The sequence below is a fragment of the Silene latifolia genome, chromosome 11, assembly GCF_048544455.1.
Source record: "Silene latifolia isolate original U9 population chromosome 11, ASM4854445v1, whole genome shotgun sequence".
Classification (NCBI taxonomy): Eukaryota; Viridiplantae; Streptophyta; class Magnoliopsida; order Caryophyllales; family Caryophyllaceae; genus Silene; species Silene latifolia.
Window position 1 is genome coordinate 160,715,347 of NC_133536.1, and position 10,231 is coordinate 160,725,577.

The window sequence follows — 10,231 nt, forward strand, 5'->3', positions numbered from 1 at the left end:
TCAAACCCTAATTTCACAAATTCGACAACTTGATGCAATTAAAAAAATTAGGGATTAGAAGGCACCTGAAATTGGAGATATGATGTCAATTAAACCCTACTTGAATCAATTAGAACACTAGCCACACACATATTCGAAGCAATAATTGCGTAGAAATCAACTCGAAGCAGCAAAACGGCACCGAAATTGTGACAACAAATAAGATTGATATGGATTGGGTTTGTCGCGGTGGTCGCTATAGCAGGGGACGACGGAGGTGGAGATGAGGATGGGGGTCCTTGCAGAAGTAAGAGACGGTGCTCGAAAATATGGTGCTGGTAGAGGTGTGCGTCGCAGCAGCCAGCAGGGGATGATGGTTGAAGAGAGAGAAGAAATATGAGAGAGCAGGGAAAATTGGGAAATGAATTTGTTTGGAGGGGTTAGGGGATGCGCGTCGACTATTCTATTAGATTAAGGTGGTTCTCACGGATCTCATTATATATAGGGGTGGGTTCAGGTACGAACTGCCTTAACGTACGAACCGTACGAACTAGCTTAATAAGGCAGTTTTTTTTTTTTTTTTTCAGATACACTTTATCTACTTACCATATACACCTCTTATTCAGATACATCTTATAACATATCTAGATCCACTTTTTCTACACTACAATTCTAGATGCACTTTTACACTTTTTTAACACTATTTTTTTTGGAAGTTTTAAGACTAACTCCTAGATACATTTTATACTATTTCCGGATACATTTTATATTATTAGCGGATACACTTTGTGTAAATTGTTACAAGTTTTAACACTAACTCTCGGATACGTTTTATATTTTTTGCGGATACATTTTATAATTTTTATGGTACACATGACATTAATGCCAGATACACATTATAATACTTCTGGATACACAAGTTCATACTTCCGGATACACCTCGTATTAATACCAGATACACATGGTTATACTGCCGGATACACATGTATCCCGTATTAATACCGTGTGTATCTGAGGTGGTATTTTGTGTATCTAGTGCCACCACCATACCCCCAACCACCGCCACTACCACTGATAACGACACCACTGCCACCAAAACTACCACCACCATAACTACCACCGCCACCACCACCACTGCCGCCACCACCATTACCTAACTGACCCGACTATCACCACACCACTACAACTGCGAACGCCACAACCGCCACCACCACTGCCCCACCACCACCGCCACCATTACGACCTCCACTGCACCATCATCAACCCCACCACCACCACCACCGCCGACGCAACCACCAGAACCACAGATCTTCCCGTGACCACCATTCTCCACATCTAACCCCGTATGTATTGATCCACTAAGTAACACTCCGACTCTATACACGATACACCCACGATACTACAACACAAAGCACGACCACCACGCACACTAACCCCCACGCACATTAACCCAGATCTAATTTTTAAGACCACACAAAGCACGATAACAGCAACAACACCACAACAACTGGCGTCGCTCACGATATCAGCAACCACCGCCTATGATTGCACTACCACTGCCATACAAACTAACCAAACACCACGACTAATCGGCATACAAGCCGGAAACTTCACCGGTAATCAGAAACACATCAAAACCACCACGAATCGCCTCAAAACCCTTAAAAATCGCTGATAGAAATAAAATGGAAATCGTGAACCATGTCGCGCACCACCACTGTCAAAGTCGCCTAATATCCACCACCCCTGACATCGAGTGGGTCGTTTCTGACCGGCGATAATATTATTCGGTTCGAAATACTCAGACATGAATCCCGATGTACTTGCTGTTTTGAAATTTCTCTTCATATGTTGTAGATCTACAATATAATCACATAAAAATTAAAAACCTAAACAATAAATGAGTCGAGAACCCTAAATTTGTTGCGGTAGTGAATGAGTTGTGTTGGCGAGGTCGTGAGGAGGTCACCGGCGCCGGCGAATAAGGGCGCCATGGTGTACTGTGATATCCCGACAGCAGGGTGGGTGAAAAGCTGGCGGGATGTGCGATTGCTATGACGGCAAGACACCATTAACAGGCGGGTGATCGGAAAGATAGGCCACCGGCAGATGATGTTGGAGGTGGTTGGTGAGTTTTGAGAGGAAATGGAAGACAGGGAAGTTGGGGTAGTGTGTAGTTTGTGTGGATTATGATGAGAGAGGGAAATCAGGTAAAGTGTGTTTGGGTTTGCGCTGTTAAGATAGGATTTTATGTTAGTTCGTACGGTTCGTAACTTAATTTAGTTCGTACGGGATCCTGATTCTATATATATATATATATATATATATATATATATATATATATATAATCAGGATCTCGTGCGAACTAAATTAGGGTGCGAACTTACGAACTCCCTTTTAGCCATTAGATCAAATCAGATCAAGGGCTCATATTAAACCCTTTAAAAGACATTACCTCTCCTCTCCTTTCCTGTAAAACCCAACTCCAACTCCATTACTCTCCAACACTTAAACTTTCTCATGCTTATCCATCCTCATCGTCGTGTCGCCGGAGCTCCGGCATCAAACTCGCAGGTGCGCCACCGCAACTCCACTGTCATCGGCGGATTACCCATTTCTATCTTCGTCCATTTATTTCTTCTCTTTGTTCAATCTTCGTCGCCGACCACCACCATCACAAATGGAGTCGATTTTCGCCGTAATCGACTCTTCTGGACTACAATTTGTCCGATTAGCTTGTAAGGACAACAATTTTGTTCAAATTCTTCTTCATTTTTTAGATCTATGATTAAATTTGAAAAACAAATTAGAAAATGAGTAAATCTCGATGGTCACTGTGCTCGTGGAGGTACGTCAAACTACTGACGGTGGCTCGATGGTGTGAGTTTGAGGCCGAATATGGCTGCGCGGTGGTCTGAAGGATAGAGATGGAGCTATGGCGGTACGAGTAGTACAGTGGTGAGATGGTGCGCTGGCTAGACGTCACGATGACTGGAGGAAGTGATGGTGTTATTATGGTCCACCGCTTTATCTGATGTTTGGATAAGTCCCTTTCTTTCGCATGATGACCTCTTATCTTTTGTTTCTATGGTGACATTCATGATTCAACGTATTTTGTTGAAATAAGAAACAAAGTATTATTTAATTATTATTAGGTATCTCTAGCAGCGACGACGGCTGGTTATGAGGTTGTAGATGGTGGTAGGTGGTTAATTAGGATTGAATGCATCCCGGTCTTGGGGGTTGATTGATTAGGCGGCATGGGTTGACTGATGTTGCTCGGATACACATAATATTACACTAGGTACACGTAACATTACCTCCACATACACAAATCGATTTGTGTATTTCGGGGTATAAACTTGTGTATTGGATAGTTTGTGGTGGTGGTGGTGGTGGTGGTTTGTTGTGGACTGTGGTGTGGGGATGGGCTTGGTGGAGTGGTGGATACACAAGATATCATCCCGGATACACACGGTATTACTGTTGGATACACAAATCGATGTATTTCGGATGCTTGAAGGTTCCGAAGAATGCGTCTTTGAGGCCGTTGTCGGGTGAGGGGCTGAGAGTGTGGTGGTGCTTGTAGGGATGGTAGTGGATGACGGTCAGGTGAGTGGTGATTAGTGGAGGCTCAAGGGGTGGCTAGTGGATTGTGGATACACACAATACTACCCCAGTTGCACGACTATAGTTCTATAGATGCACAAATTGACTTGTGTATCTGGGCGTACTAATTTGTGCATCTGACTTTACTAATTTGTGTATCTAACAAGTCTCGACGCCTCTACTATTCTGGTATTATAATTTCATGAATACTACCGCTATTGTAATGTCGAAATGTTCAATTTTAAGACGACAACCTCGACTTGGTGTAATTTTAAATCCATAATTGATCTGAGTTTATTTTGACATAAATTGTGTACTTCAGTACATGTGATAATCTTTGCTAAAACTAGTTTTTTTTAGACAATTTGCTAAAACTAGTTACAACTTACAAGTTACAGCCATTAAAAAAAGTCAGAATTTAGCATTCTTTTAATATAAGGTAACTTTCCATTTTTCCATAAACTATCTAGTGTTATGTAGCTTTGAAAAATTCACTAAAGGAAAAAAATGGATTGACGGATATATGTTTTCGGCTCTTTGGGTTGGTTGACAGATATATGTGAAGTGTATTAAAACCATACAAAATATCGATCAAGAATCAAAACAATGTTGACAATCTTAAACAATGTTGACCTGAACTAAGTCACTAATTTCTTGGACTCAAGAAAGAGATCATAAGCATTCATCATTTTCTTTTAATTTAGCAAAGGAAAAAAGAAAGGATTTGGGTTTGAGTGAACTGATTTCTAGATGTATATTGCGATACTTAAATGACATTAAAACTACATATTTAGGTCTAAAGCGGTTTTATATGAGAAGTTTGTACAACCGATCTTTTAAGTAACCATTTTTTAGTCAAAAATGTGTCATCACGTGTGATTTTATGGTCGTTTTATAGCATAATACTATGTCCCTCTCCATTAAGTCGTTAGATACACTTCTTTAAGTTACTAGATACATACCTTTAGCTAGCTAGATACGTACATGTATTTTACCTAATACACTCCTCTAAGTTGTTAGATACATACATCTACCTTACTAGATACACATCTCTCACAAGGTAGATACACTTTTTTTTACACTACTAGGTACATTATTTTACCTTGCTAGATACACACCTCTAACGAGCTAGATACACTCATTTGTCTTGTTAGATACACATCTCTAGTAAGCTAGATACACTCCTTTACCTTGTTGGATACATTCATTTACCTTGCTAGATACACATCTCTAGCAAACTAGATACACTTCTTTACCTTGCTAGATACACATCTTTTGCTAGTTATACATTATTATACGTGGTCCGTATTGTTTATATTTAAATCAATACAATTTTCGTATTTTGAAAAGTACTTGTGGGTCGGAGGGAGTACTAGATACATTATGTTATATACAAAATAAAATAATCGTACAATAATTGTGCAAGGACTGAAGCTTTGTTCTTATTCTCAGTTTATCAAAATATACTTAGTACTTCACTTCTATAGTACTACACAGTTACACTAGTTCAAGTCACTCTCACCTTAGTTTGTCATAATCATTCAGGTACATAAAAACCTCACTTGAATCATTTTTATAAGTACCATAGAACAGAAGGTGTTTATGGCGGTATAGACGATATGGAATGATCGGAATCACATTGTGCACGGGGAGAAGCTGGCTTCTAGGGAACCTGACATACCCATAGGACGTGAGCATTATGTCAAGGGGACAGACAAGAATAACAAACAACATGGTGCAACAAAATACAATGATGCAATTGAATTAAAACTAAAACCCTTAGAAGTTGACGCACCAACATAATACAATGATACAAATATACAATTGGATTACAACATAATACATTGCTCTAGTAACATGATGTAAAGAATTGAAAATGCTATAGAAATGTCCTCACTGAATTCCTTCCTTACTTTCTCTGACTGGATACGAGAAATTACAGCGCGCAAACATAATTAATACCAATGAACAACATGACCAAACTGTCACTCGGACGAGAAAAGAACAACAAAAAAACCAAGCAACTTCATCCATGAGAAAGCACTGAGGCCAAAGTACTTGCCTCTTGTAGAGGTTCTTCGAATGCTAGGCCAACCTTAGTCACTAGCTCCCGAGGGACTTGGTTTCCGTCCCTATCATAAAGAGCATAACTGCATAAAACAAATCCAAGAACATTTCAATTGGCAAGGGATTTTTTTATGCTAATTAAAATACTCCTCACAAATGAATAGAAACGTATGCAATCAGATGAGATGGACGAAATATTATTAAAGCAACATAAATTGGAATATTGGACCAAAGAGTTACCTCTCTAAATCGTGGTCATACAACACAGAGTTATCACCACTAGTGCGATACAAGGGGAGCCCAAGTCTACCAATCAAAGACGCCAAAGGATTCTCATCACAAACACCATGCAACCTGAACCAACATTCACAAATGTCAGACATCACAATAGAGATTATGTACCAGAGGTGAACAACAAGCTGATAAACAAAAACTAGCGGTAAGAGAGTTGGATTTAAATAATGGAGTACTTACCAAGATGCACCAAAACGGACAACATTTACAAGAGCAAAACCCGGAAATCAATTAAAATAATTTAATCTCACATGATATATGATTTAGCTACGATGTAGCAACACATGGTATTTCTTCTTTGATTTCAAATTTAGCTGAGGAGAACATTTCCCGAGTCAAAATGTACCGACTAGTCCATTTTTACAACGTTTTTTTCGAATTTCCACCTCTTTTTAGTAGATCTAGAATTAAAATCACAAGTTTTTAGGAGTTGAAAATAACTAACTCACCGGAGAAGGGAGATGCAATGGAAATTCAGCGATAGTATGCTGGAGTGAGTCGCCGGAGAATGGAATTGGTCGCCGGAGCAATGGCGATTGCGTGAATGATAGAACAAAGAGGCATTAAAAATAAGAATGGAGAAGATGAAAAGCAAGACCGTCGGCGTCAGAGTCACGTCTGCGTGATCGGCGTCGGACTCCCGTCAAGTAGGTCGCCGTCGGAGGGTGGTGGTCTGGGGAGGTGGAGGGAGGGTCGCGGGTGGTGGAAGGGGATGAAAAAAAACATAAAGAGACTAATGTCAGCAGGGTTGGTTTGTGTAAGTTAGAAAGCTTTTAATGTCGGGGGTGGTAGTCGCGTGTTTTATTGATTTGAGGTAGTTAAATGCGGTTCGCACTGTAACTCGCTTCGTTAAATCGAACCCGCCCCTATATATATATATATATATATATATATATATATATATATATATATATATATATATATAGGATCCGGTGAGAACGACTATTCGGTGAGAACGGTAAAAACGACCTACAACCATTAGATTAAAAAATAAAATCACGGCTGATACAATCCCAATCATAAGCAGCGTATAAACACCTTTTCCCAGATCAACACTTTGTCTCTACTCTCATTTCTTTCTACCTGCTTTGTCTATCTTCATTTTTTCCCCAATTCTATTTCACTCGATTTCTTTACAAATTCAAGCGATAAACAACGACGAACAACAACGTTCATTCCACCTCAATTTCTTCGGTTTAGGTTTCGTAAGTGAACAATTTCTCTCATTTTCGTATAGTAATTGTTTTTGTTTGAGTTTGATTTCGCAATTCAATTGCTAGGTTCACTTTGTGTGCTTGATTCAATTGGTGTGTGTTCGATTCTTAATGGCAGTGATTAGTGATGGTTTATGGTATTGGGGATTGTTAATAATGGTGGTTGCTTGATAAGTAATGTGGCTGTGTTGGTCGTGTTTCAAAGACGACTTTCAAGGGCGGGTCAGGAAACGAAAATGGAGCGGCGACGGTGCTCCAACGGAGAAAACGTTCGGTGCCCACCAGGCCACCAAGACGTTTTATGTATTAGTATACGATTTCATTTAGCTCAATTCTGGTGGTCGGCAAGGTCCAAGACGACTCATATGGCGGCAGAGAAAATACTCAGGTAGCATATTTACTGCACAACGTGATCACTTCCGTGAACGACGCGTCTGACTCGGGTCATGAGATTTGGTAAGTGAAGGACGAAATGTTGTGTATCGTAGGAATTATTGCATCAGTGTCGATTAATTATTGTTCGTGAAGGTAATAGAATTGTAGTGTGGATTATCGAGTGAAATTGATGTTATTGTATGAAATCACAGTTTGAATGAAGTAAATCATGGAATTTTTCAGTATTTTAGGATAGCTTTCTATAAGAATTTACGATTTTATATGAAAACACAGTTTGAATGAAGTAAAAACATAGTCAGGGATTCATCATTCATGTAAATGTGTATACTGTATGTGTTCATTACTAATGTTTGTGTAGTTCTTAAATGAACTAATGTCTTTTTCTTTTTAAGTACATTAAACCAGGAAAGTGGTAAACTAGCCCCTTAAGTTTGCATCAATGTGAGAATAATCCCCTTAACTTTATTTTGGTGTAAATAACCCCCATAACTTTGCTCTAAAGTGAAATCAAGCCCCCTTCTACTTTTCCGGTCAAAATCTCGCCGGATTGCCAATTTTTCACCAATATCTCATATGTTGTACATATTACGTATAATTTTCACCCTTTCTGCTCTATATACTTATACAAATGCATGTATCCGTAAGATTTATACGCCTTATTTTAGCACATTATCCAACAATTCATATGTCATACCACTCCTACCTCTGACTTTCTCTCTCCCCGACGTCTTGTCTATCACCCAGAACACTCAACACCAACATTATCACTTCTTTTTTCCTTTTCTCAACTTTGCCAAATAAATAAATAAATTTATTTTTAAAGAAGCGAGCGAGGAGAGTTCCATTGTTGAAGACTAAATGATGTCATGGCATTCTATTCTCAAAGAGGCGATAACAATCTCAGGTTTCCTTATTTTTTCCGAGCCAATTGTTTACGGACGTAGCAATTTAATTTTGTAAAAGTTGCACCCAAATCTCAGTGTTAAATTATGAGCAATTATACGTAATATTGGTGAGATATTGGTGAGAAATTAACAATCCGGCGAGATTTTGACCGGAAAAGTGAAAGGAGTTTGATTTCACTTTATTACAAAGTTATGGGGGTTGTTTACACCAAAATAAAGTTAAGGGGGTTATTCTCACATTGATGCAAACTTAAGGGGCTAGTTTACCACTTCCTCGTACATCAAACTAACATTTAGTTACACTAACTTACTATATACGAGTACATGTTTACATTTTACTCGTGGGTATCGAGGGTGGTGTGCTAGTTGGTGAGGGATTAATTATGTAATTACGGGTGTATATATTTCTAGATACAAAATATCATTAGATACATTAATTTTATTATTAGACACATTAATCATAGGTGAGAAAAAAGTATACCTAGAATTGGAAAAAATGTATCTACATTGTTATACAACGTATCTAGAATTTATGTGAAAAGTGTATCTACACCATTAAAAAATGCAGTTATAAAAAGTGTATCTATGATAGGTTATAGTGTATCTGCGATTCGATAAAAAAAATGTATCTACACCCTAAAAAAATGTATCTAGAATTATGTAAAAAAGTGTATCTATTATAGATAAAGTTGTATTTGAGATTTGGTAAAAAAAAAAAAAAAAAAAAAAAAAAGGGTGTATCTACCTATATTTCAATGTATCTACTTTTTTCTCACCGAGTGTTCGTTCTCACCGGATCTCACCTATATATATATATATATATATATATATATATATATATATATATATATATATATATATATATATATATATATCCAAGACCAGCTCTATAAATTTGCCTGGTGTGGTTTGTGAAGAATTGTGGCACTTTGAAATGCTAAGATTGATTTGTTTTGCTCTTAATACTTAATCAATCACGAAGCCCTGATCTGTAAAATAAATTAACAAAACCGTTATTTTACTACTACAAATTTGAGCAAAATAATTATGCTAACCTAACAAATTTCACTACTTTCAACGTTTATTTGTAGTAAAAGAAGCCCAAAATACCACTAAACTATGAAAGTTTTACCTTTAATTACACGTCATTGCACCATATACCATTATACAATCTTCGTTATCAGCCAAATTTTTGTAATCTTCACTCAAAGTCATACTAATGGCGTGAATGATCTCTAGGGAAAATAAAATCATAAGTCGATAAGAATGAAAAAGAAAGCTACATCAAACTGCATGAATTCTTATCACATAACATATAATCAACAAATATTAAGAAAAAAAACAATAAATTTTTAGAATTACCTCGTAAACAATATTAGAAAAGCTATAATGAAGACAATTGTGTTGTTGAGGGTACAATAGGTCTTGGTATAGACGGGTGAGGCGAACAGACGGATAAAGACCTCTAATAAAATGGGTAGAGGAACAAGGTGGGGCACCCCCCATGTGCTTCCCACTTTATGGCAAATGGGTATTTTGTGAGGGAAAATGGTATCCGTCTGTACGTATAGACGGATAGTGTCCGTCTATAATGAGAATTTGTGTTGAGGATAAGGGGGAAGGGAAATTTATGCAAGAGTTATAGTAGTTGTGAGAAGCATTTATAATCTTATCTTTATTAATTCAAAAGACAATATTCAATGGAGATTAAGCCACGTCATTTGTGGGTCCCATTGATGCGCAAAGAATTTATTTATTCAAATCGTC

The 10,231-nt window shown here is 37.8% G+C and overlaps 2 long non-coding RNA genes across 2 annotated transcripts; one reads left to right on the forward strand and one right to left on the reverse strand.

Annotated features, from left to right (window-relative positions):
* Positions 1 to 5,382: 5,382 nt before the first annotated feature.
* LOC141615166 (uncharacterized) lies at positions 5,383 to 6,669 on the reverse strand. Its single transcript, XR_012529680.1, has 3 exons — positions 6,399 to 6,669; positions 5,896 to 6,009; positions 5,383 to 5,738 (listed from the first exon to the last, which is right to left on the reverse strand). It is a non-coding gene; the product is annotated as an uncharacterized LOC141615166 (long non-coding RNA).
* A 246-nt stretch (positions 6,670 to 6,915) lies between these two features.
* On the forward strand, positions 6,916 to 7,872 carry LOC141615167 (uncharacterized). Its single transcript, XR_012529681.1, has 2 exons — positions 6,916 to 7,154; positions 7,282 to 7,872. It is a non-coding gene; the product is annotated as an uncharacterized LOC141615167 (long non-coding RNA).
* Positions 7,873 to 10,231: the final 2,359 nt, after the last annotated feature.